The 15,498-nt window shown below is 54.2% G+C and overlaps 1 long non-coding RNA gene across 1 annotated transcript; it reads left to right on the top strand.

The window, feature by feature from the left end:
* The first annotated feature begins 1,242 nt into the window (after positions 1-1,242).
* On the top strand, positions 1,243-14,584 carry LOC121097001. The gene is made up of 4 exons (XR_005830737.1): positions 1,243-1,629; positions 5,798-5,973; positions 6,256-10,308; positions 11,752-14,584. It is a non-coding gene; the product is annotated as an uncharacterized LOC121097001 (long non-coding RNA).
* The last annotated feature ends 914 nt before the right edge of the window (positions 14,585-15,498 follow it).

The raw sequence follows: 15,498 nt of genomic DNA, 5'->3' as shown, positions 1-15,498 counted from the left end.
GGCACCTAATCCTCTGTACTTCCAGAGCTGCCTTGCTGGGAGCTTCTGGCCCCTCAGGAGAAGCTGGGGAGCCTGGAGGGGTCCATTTGCAGGGGAGCCCACCCCTGGGGTCTAGACTGATCCCAGCTGGCTGGAGGGAAGGCTCTCTTATCAAATTTCTTGCCAGGCAAAGACAGTTGGTGATGATGTTACAGATCTCACCGTGCAGCATCCCTTGGGCAACCTGGAGTTAAAAATAACTTTCCGTTGGGTGGTGGGAAGCAGCAGAAATGGGGTAATTTTAACTACAGCTGTTACATCTTGTTCTGAGCCTTAATGAGGAAATCATGAAGTCCTACACACTTCAGAACTTTTTGCTCCTAGTGATGAGGGAGGGCGGTTAATGCTGTGTTCGAGACCAGCATTTAGTGACCCCGCGCTGCCACATTGTCTGGATGAAGTGCAGGAATTTCCCAGTTAAACAGAAAATAGCTTCACAGCCAGCGAGTTGCACAGCTTTGGGAGACCACGGCTTTGGGATCCTGAGCCCGTGCCTGGCAGAGGTCTGGCCCAGGCACCCTCCTGGGTGAGTCTGTCCGAGGCTCGCAGTCCTGGGCTGGCAGCTCAGAAGCAGGACAACAGAAAACAGGGAAGAACCGTGCCTGTTCAGGCACTACGAAATAGCAGTTGGGTTAAGTATAACAATTAAATAGATACGCAGTTAAAGACGTGAGCGGCTCAGTTGCTGAGCTGCAACGTCAAACCCCCGTCTGTACTGAGGCTGGGCTGAAGCCAAGGGGCCGTGCTGCAGAGCGTGTGTGCAGCTGCTGGCACTTCGTAGACTATGTCTTTGACAAGGAAGTATCTTCCCAGCAAACCAGGAGGGAATCATAAGCGTAACTCACAGAAGATCTGATGACACTTCCCTGGGGAGATACCACTCAGCAGCATGGCACTGGTTTCTTTTCTCTTTCCCGAGAGCGATGTAGGGCTTGGTGTGCAGCCTGGGGGTGCTGCGTATCTAAACTTGTGCTTCCCCGTGCAACGTGACGCACTGGCCTGGTACCACCAAAGCAGCGAGTTCTTCCTCACTCTGCGTGAGTGCAAGAAGCGGGACATGCCAGGGCCAGGAGCAGCCTGTGCACCAGTCACACAGATGGCAGGTAGCGCTGGCAGTGCCACCCCCTGTTCATCACCACCTGTCACCTGGGCATCACAACCCTCACTGGGCAGTGGGTGAAAGGGGTGCTGTGCGCGTGCCCTGATTTCGGCCGTGAGCTGGGGTGGCTCACACTCGGTCAGCAGGACAGGCTGGCTGACTGACTGACTGACTGGAGCAGCTCAGCGTCACTCCCTGCCAGCAGCGAGGGTGGCAATGGCAAACGCGCGGGTCCAAGATTGGCCTGTGTCACCTGGGTGGGACTGCCACCCACAACCAGGCCGTGCGGGACACACAGCGGCACAGGTGCCGTTCCGCAGCCGGTTAGGGACAGGTGGAGGTAGTCATCTACCACCTTCTACCTTCCAAAGGGCCCCAGGACTTCAGGAATGCCTGGAAAACCCCACGGATCAGGCTGCTCTGCTTCCATATCCAGAAGGCATCTCTCTGCAGTCCACGGGAAGCGTAGGGGCGAGGAGTCTGGCTAAGATGTAAGTTGCCATCTTAAAATAATTTTTGCTAACAGTGTTTTCTTTGCTACTGAACGTGGTTATTCCAAGATGCCTTTTTATCAAGCTCTGTCTCCAGTCACAAATGAGTGTCTCTGTCTTTCTGGGCCTCTGCCACAGTAATGGACTGGAAGACAGGCTGGACCTGGCTGCGGACTCCTCCAGTCATCCTTTCCCCTTCCTTCCCTAGCACAAAGTTGTGTAATTGTGTGATTTGGGACACCTTTAGCAGAAAAGCTTGGGAGACCTGTCCTCACCTCCCACATGAGTCCTGGGGGCACAGAGCTCTCCCAAAGTGGGGACGCTTGGGTTTCGCAGCCATGCAGCAAGCGGGTCATCCCACCCACAGAGCGGCTGGGATCTGCCTGTGGTGCCGAGGAGCTGTGGGAACCTGGGAACCACGGCCTCACTTCAGCCACCCCAGACACAGCCAGCCCTCGGCAGGGACTTCAGCCCATCCTCCCTTCGCATTTCCAACAAGTTTCAACGTGCTGGCCCCTGGGGTGTTTGCTCCCCTCGCCACTTACCTCTCCATCATCGTGCGGGGCCAGGCACCGATAAGGGGTCATGCCTTTTCTAAAGGAAAAGAAGACACAGAAGACTAAAATCCCCCTCCTGGGCTTGCACAGGTGTTCATCCTCGAGCACAACCTTACTTTATTTTCCAGCCAGAATAGTAAGTTGGGAAGTAACAGGAGCCGCTCTCCTCCTCTCTAAATACCCGCGCACCAACCCCCCCCAAAAGCTTCTTGCCGGGGCTGGGGGTGAAAGTGTAAACGTTCCCATCCTCATTTCTCCCTCAGCTGTGAATGCCAGGGCAGTGGTGTAAAAAACACCGTAACATCTGGAGCGATCGCTGCGGTGGCATTTCTGCCTTTGCCTGGAACAGGATGGACCATAAACCTTGCAAGAGAACATGTTCCCACAGGGACTTCCAGCCAGTTTTTCAGGCCTTAGGAGTCTGCACGCTGCTGGTGCATGTGAACCAGCCCACCCAGGGCTGCACAGAAAGCAGCAGATTTCTGTTGTACCTAAAACCACAGTGAGGATTCACTGCTTCCCCTATCGTCAGATCTTGGAGGTACTGGGGGAAACCTAAACAGGATCCCAACCACAACGCAGTGAAATTGGGGTATTTGTTGTCACAAGATTGAAAGCATAACTGGTCTAAAAGACTAGGAAAAATTTTAAATTGGTTCAGCAGAAGCTTTGCATTCTTGTTGGTATATCACCTCTGGATCTGCAGTGAGTTTAAAATCACTGAGAAAGGTATTACACCCTGATGGATCATCAGGACCCGACCCGCCCCAGCAGGGATCCCCTGCCCTGCCCAGGATCCTATTTCAGCCCCACCTGCAGCTCCTCAGCCCCACCGAGGTGGGGATGGAGGATGCTGGTCTTCAGCCCCACTAGGCTGGATTGACTCCTACAACTCCTGCCTAGCCTTCTCTGGTGGGCAGAGCCCGTGATGCTGCTTGGGGTAAGGGATGGATCTGCTCCCATGGGGATGCTCCTGGGAGCCCTGACACTGCTCCTGCTGAACCTGCTGTGCTTGGGAATGGTCCCAGTGGTGCCAGGAGGTCACTCTCTTCCTCCTTGTTTTGCCTCTGCTTCTTGACCCTGCTGCTGCTTCTGACTGCTGAGAGGTCCCTGTTGTCCCCTGTAGCTGGTCAGTGTGCCTCGGGCTGGGTGCTGGCATGCAGCAGAGGGTGCTGGATCAGCAGGAGCGACGGGAGCTGCTTTCCTCTGGCTCACCAGCACTTTCCCTGAAGCTCCTCTGGATGCCACCCTGCTCCCTGCCTCCCTGAGCCCACTCTGTGGGGATTAGCTGCGCTTAGCAGAGACTTCTGCAGATGAGGGAATTCCCTTCGCTGTTGCTGTGGGAGAGCTCTGCCTCCCTGTGTTACTTTCAAGTTTTCTGTAGCACCAAATCCCACAGCAAGGAGCAACGTGCTGTTCTTCCAGCTCACCTGCTGTGGAGCAGCACTTCCCACGAGCCACATCACCACCATGCCTGGAAAGCAGAGCCCGGTGCTGGAGAGAGGGGCCAAACCCTTGGCATGGCACAAACCAGCCCTGCCGGCTCTGCCGCTGCCTGCGCAGCGCGCCCAGGGCTGCGACCCTTCCCCTTCCTCCTCATCCCGCTTCCTTCTGAGCCCACCCTTTGTTTCTCAGCTCCTGGGTTAATTGCTCAGCAGATCAATGCAGTTCCAGCTGTGTTCTGGCCCTAGTCTGCAAGGGGCTTGGAGGGGAGAATGTCCCAGGGGGGCAGCAAGCGGCTCCCAGCCTTCTCTCAGCAGTGGCCGTGTTTCTGTCACAGTACACGTGGCTTTGTGCCGGACCAGGCTGACCCCCCCCTCGGCACCAAGGGGCTTGCCAGCGTGGGGGGAGCCGGCGTGTGGGGAGCCCTGGCACGCACGGGGGAGGCCAGCTCCTCCGTGTGGGGTGATGCGTTCAGGACTGGGGATGTGGTGGCCCAGGGGGTGACGGCAGGCACAGGGATGTCCCTGTCTTTTGCAGCATCCTGGGGCTCTGGGGGTGCCAGGTCTGTACTTCGTTGTTGAAGAGCGGACAGAAATGCACAGGCAGGTGCGCAGGGTCTTTCAAAAGATTTCAGCTTGAAAGATTTCAAGCTACTCAGCTGTAGCTCCCCAACCAAAACCGCTTCCGTGCCTGAGGGACAGTGACCGTCCCTGGCTGAGCTCTCTGAGCACGCTGCACCAACACCCGGGGAGACACCCACCCGAGAGCTGGTGGCCCCTGCACCAGGGAAGGTGAGTCACTGCCAGGGATGGCAAGAGCACCTCGAGAGGTTGGTGGACATTTTTCCCCTTGTTGCTCTTGAAAGCAAGTTTCCCTCGCAGACTCGGCTGGCCGCCTGCGGTGCTGACGGGAGGCGTGGGTGGGTGTGCCGTGGGGGCAGCTCAGCGCAGGGATGCGGTGGGGTGCCAGGGGTGCTGTGAGGGACTGCGTGGCACCCTGGGGAGGCTACAGGGGCACAGGGCAGCCTGCCACAGGATGGCTGTGGGTGTGTGTGGCCGAGCAGTGCGCTGCTGTGCGCTCCCAAAGGGTTTGGCAGTCTGAAGCAGCGCGGTGGTGGCAGGGAGCAGGCTCTCCCTGGGAGCAGCTCTCCATGTGCCATGCCTCCCCCTGGCCGGAGCAGCCCTGGGAAGCTCCGGGCTCACGCTGTGCTAACACCAGAGCCTCCCACTCTGGCACCGCCAGAAGCCACTCGGCTCTAACCTGCTGCTGGAAACAGCACAGTGCTGCGACCAGGGCAGCTGCCGCAGGGCTGTGGGGTGGTGAGTGGGAGAACAGGCTGTCCCCAAGGGGCTGGCCCTGGATTGAAACAGGGCCCTTCCAGCCACCTGCCATCTGTGCACAGAGGGGAGCTGCCAGGGCATCCCCAGCTCCTGGGACAAGCGTGCAGCAAAGCCCCTCTTGTGCACCAGCTTGGCTGTCCTGTGTGGAGGAGGTTGTGGGAATGGAGTAGACAGATACCCAGGCTCCTTGGCTCTAAGCATTAAGCCATTGCTCGTCCCTCTCCCCTGTGCAGCCCAAGGGGGGGGTTAGCTTGCCTGCAAGCCCAGGCTTCCCCTGGACCCCCAGCACATGGTGCTTTACCGTTGTTCCCTGCAGTCCCCCCACAGATGTGATGGGTGTTGGTGCTGCGGCCCAGCCAGGTGCCACAAATGCTGGGTGTCCTGAGCGCTGGGTGGAGGTGAGAGACTGTCCTCAGGCCCTGAAAAGGTCCTTTTCAGCCCCGGCAGATGAGAACAAGGGGAGATGCCTCCACCAGAGGCGATTCAGCCACCGGCACAAAGCGCAGACAGAGCCAAGCTGCACGCTGGTGCTGCCGGCCGTGCACGGGCTGGTACCGCACCGCCGCGCTGAGCCCCAGCAGCTGCCGGCCACCCTGAAAGGCTCTTTGTGGCCCTGGCTGCTGAAGCCGGACCCTGCGGCACTTGTCTCTGCTCCTGGTCCCCCATTTGTGGCAGGATCCTGCACACAGATGCTTCTGTGGCTTTCTGACCGGCTGCAGTCATGCTCTGGTTTGCACCGTCACTGAAACCCCTGCCAAAATCCTCCAGAAAACCCTCAGAGTTGAGAGTGGAGCACCAGCAACACGCATTTTTTTGGGTTTGCTCTAGATTTGGCCACTCTCGAGCTGTGCTGGGCAAGACGACTGGTGTGTCAGTGTCTGTGGTGTGATGCTCTCCCAGGACCTGCACCCCATCCAAATGCCACCCATCCCACGTGGCGCTGAGGGTCATGAGCTCCACTCCCTAATGTAGATCTGTGCCAGAGCAGCTCACGCTGCCCTGAGGTCAGTGTCCGAGAGATAACCCGGCCCTGGGTGTACACTTGCACACAGCTATGCCCAGCAGCATCTGGGCTTCACTTTGCTGCTTTGTTTGGTCTTTCATGGAATGGAGGATTTGCTATTAACTCTGGTACCTGTGAGTAAATAGGGCCTTAGGTGGTCCTAGGCTGGGCTCAGTGGTGGTGTGTGCCTGGCACGTGCAGGGAATGGCACCAGGGAAACAGAAGCGGGGCAGGTGCCCTGGTATTTGAGAGTAACACCGGGTATTTTTCTTTCCTATTCCAGGGAAATGGTGACTTGCAGGACTGCATTTTATGACTGCTGTTTCCCCTCTTCTATAATTCTTCAGAAAAAAATGCAGGCATGCTAACTCCATCCCACAGATGGAAAAAAATGCACCCAAATTCCCGGACCAGCAGACAGCCAGCCTCTGAGGGTGAAGGACACATGACACAACCCTTGTGCTGGGCATCTCCAGGGGATGCCCACCAGGCTGAGCTCCTGCTCCTGGAAAATACCGCTCCGGTGCTGCCTCCCTCCCATCCATCCACCCAGCTCCGAGCCAGTGGAAATGGGACTGCCGAGATTGCCGAGATCTTTGAAATGTGCTTTGTGAGAGGATTCGTCCTGGTTTGATACAACAGAGAGAAAAGGAATCCACAAGGAATCCCAGGGGCTTGCAGATGCCTGTTAGGCTGCAGCAAGGATGAAAGCAGATGAGCTTTTTTTGAGGACTTGGCTGAAGCATCTGTAAGATCCACTCTGAGCAGCGCTTCGAGCTGGGCTGGTGCTTTGATCCCGAGCGCTGTGGGAGAGCTCCCAGGAGCTCCTGGAGTACTGCAGTGGCGAGCAGTGGGCAGACAGGAGATTTGGAGCTAACAACAGTGTTCCTGAAGCGATTGCAAATGTTTTGAAGGATTTCTGTAAGTGAAAGCAGCAAATGGGCAGGGCTGGATTTTTAGCCAGCTGGTAACCAGGTGGTGGATGTGTCTTAAGCTGTAACCACACCAGTGCGCATCGCACCCCCGCAGCAGAATATTTAAAGCATCACATTCCCTAAAAGACCTAATTTTGGAGGTGATACGAGTGCTGTTAGTGGCAGGCAAAACCTCCTGAAGCTTCTGCAGCAGCAGCAGCCCCTGAGCAGCCAGGGGAAAATGCAGGCATGGCTGCTTGGAGATGCTCCCCCCAGGCTGGGGGGCTGTGCCCTGGGGGATGAGCTGTGGGTCACCTAGCTCAGGCTGTGACCCCTCACACAGCCGGTTCCTTGTCACCCTCGCGCCCTTTCCGGATCAGCCCTTTTCCAGCCTGATTACAGGCCTGCCTGGAAATACAGGCGATTCATGGTTTCGGTGTGAGTCACAGAAGGTTTGGTGGCTTTTCCCTCCGTGCAGCTCCAGGCTCCCAGGGCTGAGGCGGTTAGCTGGCAGTGGCAGCCTCTCGCCCCGAGGAAGCAGATCAGCAGCCCTTGTGCTTGTGGAGAGGTCTGGATGTGTCCTGAGCAGGCTCAGGGCAAGCAAGTAAGAATCCCACGCATTATTTTCAAGACTTTTCCTCTTTTTGGGGAAAAGAGATCACTGAGGTGGGTAGTGGGAAGGCTGGGCTGCCCTGGGACCCCCAGTATGGGGGATCTGCTCCTGGGGGCCCGTGCTGGGTGCTTGGTGTGCTCCATCTCCTAGCCCTGAGCGGGCAGAGCAGCTCCACTCTCCCGCAGGGTGCCGAGACCAGCCAGACTCGCTCCCCTCTGCTGGCAGGAGTTCCTGCCGCACCGGGTTTGCAAGGAGAGGTGGGTTTTTAATAAAACAGACTGTTACAGCTAGGGGACACAGACAAGTGCTTTGGGAGGCGAACACTTCCTTGTGTCTGTCAGCTCGGTGCAGGACCTCAGCTCTCCCTGCCAGCCTTGTCTGATGCTGCTGGGGACAGAAGTGGCAGTTCAGGTGACCCTGGAGGTCACGTAACATCTGGGAGGTGAGGGGAAACCTGACTGGGCTACAGACATAAAGCGCTTCAGAGAGGGAATCTTACCTGTGTGGTATGTGCTGCTGCCTTTTATTTGCTGTGCAGTGTTTGGGAAGAGCCCAGTGCTGCGCCAAGCTCGGTCCCCCCACGCACAGGCTCTGCCATCAGACACGTCCTCTGCTCCCCATCTCCTAAACCAGGTGCCCAGCCAGCCACGGGCTCGAGCACGGAGTGCCCACAGGGCTGGGATGGATCCTGATGCTCCTGCAGACCAGCTGTGCTGGACAGGCTCTCCTGCACCGTGTCTGGGCCCAGCAGTGTTTGCAGCATCTCCCAGCTCTGCAGCAGGCAGTGGCTGTGCAGGACTCCAGCCATCCCCCACCCTCGGCTTTGTGACCCTCCCTGTCTTTCCACAGCCTACCACCCTGCTGTGAGCCTTCTCCCGGAGCCGGAGCCCAGCAGGGATGGGTGTCTCGGGCTCAGCTGGCTCTCCTGAGCTCCCTGCTTAGCTCCTACCACCTTCACCAAGGCTTCTTCACCCTCCGAGGCTGTTCCCAGCCTTCAAAAACGCTGAAAATACCCCTCAGTGCCCAAAGGCTTAAAGAGCCTTGCAGCAGTTGTAAACCCTGGGAGCTGGCTTCTGTGTAAAACACTATTATTTTATTTTGTTAGTACTAAAAATAATTTGGAAATGCCATCAATGAATAGCTATGGAAGCCTGTTCCAAAGCAATGCGAAATGTCTCGGGCTGAACCTCTCCAGTAGGCACCACTGATGTCCTGCCCGGGAGCCCAGTGACCGCAGCGCCACTTCTCCAGCTTCGGCATCGGTTTGTAATGTCAACATAACCCCTGGTATAATAGCAGCCTTGTCATTTATGCTTGTATATCAGTGTGTTTATAATATCTCTAAGCAAGGATGTTACTTATTGGGATAAAATGGGCTATCCAGAGAGGCTGAGGCCTGCACAGGGTCAGGAGGAGCGCGCGTACCCATTTGATAATTCCGACACCGTAAGCCTCCTAAAAGCGAAGGCTGTCAGTACTATTAGCAGGCATTGCTGCGCAACGGAAAGACAATTACTGCGGGAGAACCACTTCTCCTGGGGTTAATGATTCACCAGCACATGTCAGTGCTATTAATCCCCAAGGGAGCGGGGGCAGGTGGCCTCACCAACACGCTATTCCCTGCTCGAGCCTTGCAGTGATGCTGGTGATGCTGTGGAGAGGTTCTCCCTGGCTCTGTGTGTCTCAGAAAATACTCCGAGGGGGTGCAGGGCTGCTCTGCAGCTCCTGGGGGGCTGGCACTTGAGCTGGGCCACACTTTGGGCTTTTCCAGTGATACCTGCTACCTTGTGATGGGAATCTTCGCTTGCCCGGCAGGGTCTTTGCCCTTGAGCTTTTCCCTGCAGCAACAGCTGTGCTGTGCAGAGTCAGGTGAGAAGCTCAGCACGTTCACTGACCTTTCAGGTGTTTGGGAAGCTCCTAGACCCTCTGTAGTTCCCCACAGGAGGGATACAGCCAGCCTTCATAGACAAAGCATCTTGGCCCCTCCTCTAACAGCAGCACTGGCTGCATGGCAGCCCCTGTGCTGGCTGCTGGGCTTTGCTGGGGGCAGTGGCTGGGCTGGCTGGGGATGCTCCTCTGCCCTGGCAGTCATGGGCTGTCCTGGCTGCGGCAGCCGGGTCCTGCACCACGGTGTTCTGTGCTGGCTGGTCCATCACACACAACACAAGCTGGCGCGAGCCACGGAGCAGTCGGTTTGTGATGGGGATGTTGCCTGCAAAGCTCCCTCTGCTCCTCAGCAATACTCTCAAACTCCTGTGCCTTATATTATGTAGTTTGTATGAAATCATAGGTCATTTCTGAGCATAACAGGCACAATTAAAGGTGTGATCATACACAGATGAGCTTACACTGTGGCTGCAAAGTCAGGAGATTCCCTTTCCCAGCAAAGGCTTGTACATTGGATTTACTGTCTGCCTTTGCAGAGGGGAGTTCTGTAAGAAAGAGAAAAAAAAAAAAGCCAAAAAAGCACGTGCCTTTTCTCCTAAGCTTAAAAAGCCTCAGAAAAAAATCTGTGTTAGTTTGTTATTTCTTGCCACAAAATATTTGTCTGACAGTTGTAATCGCTGCTAGTACTTCCAATGTGTCTTAAAGCTTAATTGACTGGGCTTTTCCGTTAGCAATGAGATAAAGCAATGACCTTCTCCTTGCCTTAACAATTAATTTACCCCGTAGCAGCTTGTGGCACCTGCTGGCTCCTCTTTCTGCTCTGTGCTCTCAGGAAAGGCCATTTTCTGGCTGCACCGTGCTCCTGTGAGCCTCCACGAGACACGGCACGTACAGCGGAGCTGCAGCGTGGGTGGTGATGGAGGTGAGGAAACCTGGGGGAGGAGGGGCGGTGGAGACCAGGGAGGCAAGCAGCGACACAGGAGAAACGTAAATATGAGGAGTTAAGCCAGCACAAATCCTTCTGCCAGAGCAATCCACCCAGCGAGTGGAAAAGTGCCCGTAGGCTGGTTTTTAGGGTTTCCCTGGCAGAGTGTCATCAGGGCAGGTAGGGAGTTGAGGTGCTGCTGCCCAGCCCCCCCCCACACACCGCCCCCCCCCCCGCCCCCGGCACAGGTCAGCTGAGGGCTGGTCACGCACCCTCCTCGCCCTGTTGCCAGAGATGCTCTTGCTCACCTGAACCCCTGGGGTGACCAGGTGCTCACGTGGCCCCTTCAGCAACTCTATTTCAGGGCTCCCTTGGTAACAGCAAAGCCAAAGAAAGGGGGCATTGCTCTCTAGCATGCTCCGAAAGGCAGCGTGCCGTTGAAATTCATTACCCTCAGACTAGTTTTAGCCCTCCTGCAAAATACATTTTGTGTCTAATCCTGGTAACGCGATGTCTCTTCACCACCAGCCTGGCAGTGTGTCTCACTGCCGATGAGTAATGAGAGAAGCCTCGCTGCAGCGGCGCGAGCAGCCCTGCTTGGCGGGCACATATGGCACCCTTTTTTTGGAGACATATTTTCCCCCATCAGGTTGTTTGGAGCTTCCTTAACCTGAAATCACCAGCACTTGTTTTACAACACTTCATGGGCCAGGTGAGATGCCACCTCTCTGACTCTGTAGCTGGATATCCGGATGTGCCCCAGGGATGATAGACGAGGCTGAGCTTGGGGTCCAGGCTGGCTGTCCACAGCGTGGGGGCATGCACAGGGCTTGCACCCCTTCAGGAAAGCCTTCAGCCTGTGGTCAGAGGTTCACTGGCACATCTGCTCTCCAGAATGAGCTACGAGAGCTGCGTTAGACCAGGACTGGGTTCATTTCTCCTTGTGAGCATCTATAGCCCATTTAAATCGATTTAAAACAGCCTGCAGAGAGGAGCATCCCTCCATGCTACTGGCAAAGCAGCTGGTGCTCTGCTGGCCCTGTGTACAGAAACCCAAACAATTTGCATTTCTTCACCAAAGGCAGGCAGAAGAAATATTGCTTATGAAGAACCTTTGCTGAGCAAGGAAAGACAAACTTCTATGCATTGTCTCAGGCTGGTGGAGTTACCTAACGAGAAACCAACCCTGAGAGAGGCTGCAGAACCAGCAAAACCGCTGCACGCCCGGAGCTGCTGCGCTCCCCATGCCCTGCACCAGCCCTTGCCCCCGGCTGTGCAGCATCCCCAGCCTCCAAGCCCCACTGCTGCCTCCCGGGGGCTCGCCAGCTCTGCTCACTGTCCCTTGCCCTGAGATGATCCCAACCAGATTGCTATTTGCTTCACGTTTTGGAGGGGGGAGGAGGTTGTAGCATCCGCCTTTCACTCTCGTCCTTGTTCCAGAATGAGTCACCGGGATGAAGGAGCTGAGCAACAGGCAAGAGGATAATTCGCCTTGTGATGGTGATTCAGCCTCTGCGGGGTGGTGACAGAATGAGCAGAGCTATTGTTTCTCCCCACTAGCTGATGACAAAAGCATTCTTGCCCCTCTTATGACATTTCATTGTAGAAGAAATATGAACAAAGTGATGTGTAAAATAGTGATGAGTGATGCCCCTGCTTCAGAGAACACCTTCTGGTTCTCAGCCTACCCTGAATGCTGGGCAGCTTGCTGTGCAAACAGCCAGACCCCTCCTGCCCAGGGATGCTGCTGTGGCACTGCCAGCCCCAGGAGCAGCTCAGCATGCACAAGGGATGGAGCTAGCCCAGCACACAGAAGGGATGGGAGCCAGCTCAGTGGGTGCAGATGGAAGGCCACCCTGCTGCGGCAGCCTGGGAGTGCCACAGCAGCTGCTCCTGCAGCCCGCATCAGCGAGTTCCTGCATCTGCATGTCACCCAGCCACCCTACAGGCACACATCAGCATCACCTCAGTGAAGTGCTTCAGCAGGGACATGGCACGTTCACGTTCCATGAAGATGATCTGGGGTTTGAACAGCTTCCCTGTGAAGGAAAGTTCAGTAGGTTAGGACAGGTGGTTTTTTTTGTTTTGTTGGTTTTGTTTTTATTTTGTTTTGGTTTTTTTTTCCAGACTGCAAAAATAAATGGTCCAGGGAAAAATATTATAGAAGTCTGCTCGATCGTGAGAGCTGTGACAAATAGGGAATAGTTATCCTCTCTCTCTTCATGTATGAGTTTTGGGGACATCAGGTGAAAGTAGGAGAGGCCCACTCACTGCAACAAATGAGGACTCATTTACAAAATTTGTAGTTAAGCTGTGAAACTCACTGCTGTGTGGCGTAGAGGATGCTAAAATTTTACAAGGGTTCAAAAAACGATTCATTGGATTTATGGAAGAAAATACCCGGTGGTCACTAATTCAAATGCAAACCCAGCATTAGGAAGTGCTTGAACCAAGTGTCAGCAGACATGGGGAGGACCAGCAGGAGTTGTCTGCAGCCCCCTTGGACACTTTTCCCTTGGCACACACTGGAGGGATGCACCACTGATCCAACTTGCTGTGACTGTTTCCATGTCCCTTTGCTCACATGTGTGAAGTTTATATGCTTGTGCATAAGTAGTATGTGGACTTTCAACAAATGCTGACTGATGAGTTACTACTCCAAAATCCAGTATGGCAAAATTAATAGGAAGCTGAACTGGGAAAGTGTAAATCAGCTTTTACTGGCTTTAGAATTTTCTTCTCCCGGTTCTTTACATCTTACATTTGCATTTGAGATGGAGTCCTAGGAGCTGCGTGTAAGATTAATGCATGATTGATAGAAGCTTCAGGATAGTCAGGCAGCAGTAATAACTGTATTATTGACAGTGAGCATTCATAGGCGTATAGATCAGCTTGGACGGATTAAAAGACACATCCTAGATGGGTGGATACAAGGAAAACAGGGGCAATCAAGTAAGTCAAGCAGAAAAGGTGTAGCTTTATTGGCCCTTTACAATCGCTGTCTCTGAGTCTCCTTCAGTTCATAATTACTGTTACCAGAAGATAACAGCTATTAGCAGTGACTACAGATCCCTGGGCTCTTTGAAGTCCTGAACAATAGACCACAGGAGGTGCTAGGAGGCCTTCCTCACCTTCTCCCTAGTCTACAGCATTCCTGGGTCGTGCAAACTGCTGACGGCTGTTTCCACCAGCGGCACTCCCCGTCACCTTTGGTTGCGGCTGCCCTTGTTATAGCTTCGAGGAACAGGCTTAATTTTGGTAGAATAAAAATAATTTGTTGCCTGATCATATAAAAACAACCATGAGGAAGGCAGTCCCCGTATCTGCCTGGGCAGAGAGGAGAGGTGAGCTGGTTCGGGCAGTGCCAACACCCCGTGAGGGATCTCTCTCACCTCCTGGCCCTCTGGTTCAGCCCACAGCCCGAGCTGAGTTCGCCTTGGCCATGGCTTCGTCTGAGTGTGAAACAAAGCGTCAGGCTCATCCCCAGATCCAACAGGCACAGCGAGATGCAAAGGGCACAGAAGGCCAGCACTTCCCTCTCAATTAAACTTGCAACATAATAATAAAATCTCAAAATCAAAACCAACGTGGCTTTTTAATTCAAGTGTGTTTTCCTTAATTGCCAGCAACTTACAAAGAGATTCCTTCTGTACACAACAAGAGCCATAGGTAGGTTTTAATTTCTCCGTGAGATAAAACTACCGTTTAACTATTCACCATGTGGTTTTGCTCTAATTTCATACCATTAAGGTAATAGAACATGGCAGCCCTGTTTTTGCACACCACATGGGCACAAGCAGATGTTTTCTTGGCTTGCCCACTGCCAGCTGATTTCATCTGTTTTGTCTAGGGCTTTGCAGCACCACTAATAAATGACTCACTCTGAGCATGGAGTGTTTTCCATGTGCAGAAACCACAGGAAGGCTGGAGCTCTCCTTTCCTACGTACCTGACACTTGCCAGGTGTTGCTCAGGACCTCTTGCACCGTTTTTGCACAACACCCTTATTACAGCCTAGGAGCCTGCAGGAGTGCCTTAGCAGATGGGGATATTGCTTTGGTGTCTTTGCAGGTGTTCTCCAAATTAGCCAGCTCTGAACGGGAAAGCAGGAACAGCCTCTCCTTGGATCACAGAAAACAGATCAGGAGGAAATTCATGGTTCCTCAAATGTGGTCGCTTATTATCTGAAGCCACCAGCTGATGTAATCCCTTTCATAAACAGCAGGGTTTGGCCTGTGCTATTCCTATATGGAAGCCACTGCAGACACCCACAGTTCTGGTGGATAGAAACCTTGTTTTAGGAAAAAAAAAAAAAAAAAAAAAAGAATCACAGCCTGAGTTTTAATTGTGGCCAGATGATACCAATTTGTTCCTCTGGCAACAGGAGCCTAGACAGCTCCTCTCAGTCCCAGCTGCTCAGGTGCCCATTAGTATATAATTGCTTCTGCTCTCAGCTTCCTTTTTATAAGTGAAGGTAGGATACAAGCGGGGGTTTGTTCAACCACCAGTCTGCTGTCTGGGTGAGTACATGACGGGGTGACAGCAGCATTGTGCAGTGCTTATAAGTACTGGGAGGTAGGAGAGAGGGTTCTGCAATAGCTGGGGGTGGGACTGCTCCATCTTTGTGTAAAGAACAGGTGGCAGAGGGTTTCTGACCCCTGAAACAGTGCTTTGCTGGAAGCAAAGAAAGGTTGCCCTTTGAATGGTATAAATACGGATCTCCTGTGTGAGTGAATTGGTTTTAGACTTCATCACTTATCTCCTCTTGCTGTGTCCTGCAGGGTGATAGCAGGCGCTTAACTCCAGTCTTGTTTTCCACTTCAGCAGAATTCAGTATGTCCTGAGATGTGGAAAGACACTCTGAAACAAGTCCTCTGGGTCTCTGGGAAGCCTCTCCCCTGCTCCATCTCTGGGGCTGGCTTTGGCTCTGTTTTGTGCTGTGTTATCTGCTTCCTCAGGATCCCCTAAACCATGCCATAAGCCTGCAGATGCTTGGTGTACCTCTGACTCTGCCTGCCCCGTGTTGCATCCCAAAAACTTTGTGAGCCTGCTGGGTTCAGCTCCTTGCCAGGAAAGGGCTGCTCTCCCTGGTGAGGACTCCAGGGAGCTGCAGCGCAGCAGTGCTAGCAAAGCCCCTCTGTGTCCCAGAGAGCAAGGCACGGGGCATGCAGCTCCTTCTCGAACATTG

The sequence above is a fragment of the Falco naumanni genome, chromosome 13, assembly GCF_017639655.2.
Source record: "Falco naumanni isolate bFalNau1 chromosome 13, bFalNau1.pat, whole genome shotgun sequence".
Lineage (NCBI taxonomy): Eukaryota > Metazoa > Chordata > Aves > Falconiformes > Falconidae > Falco > Falco naumanni.
This window is presented reverse-complemented; position numbering and strand designations above follow the sequence as displayed.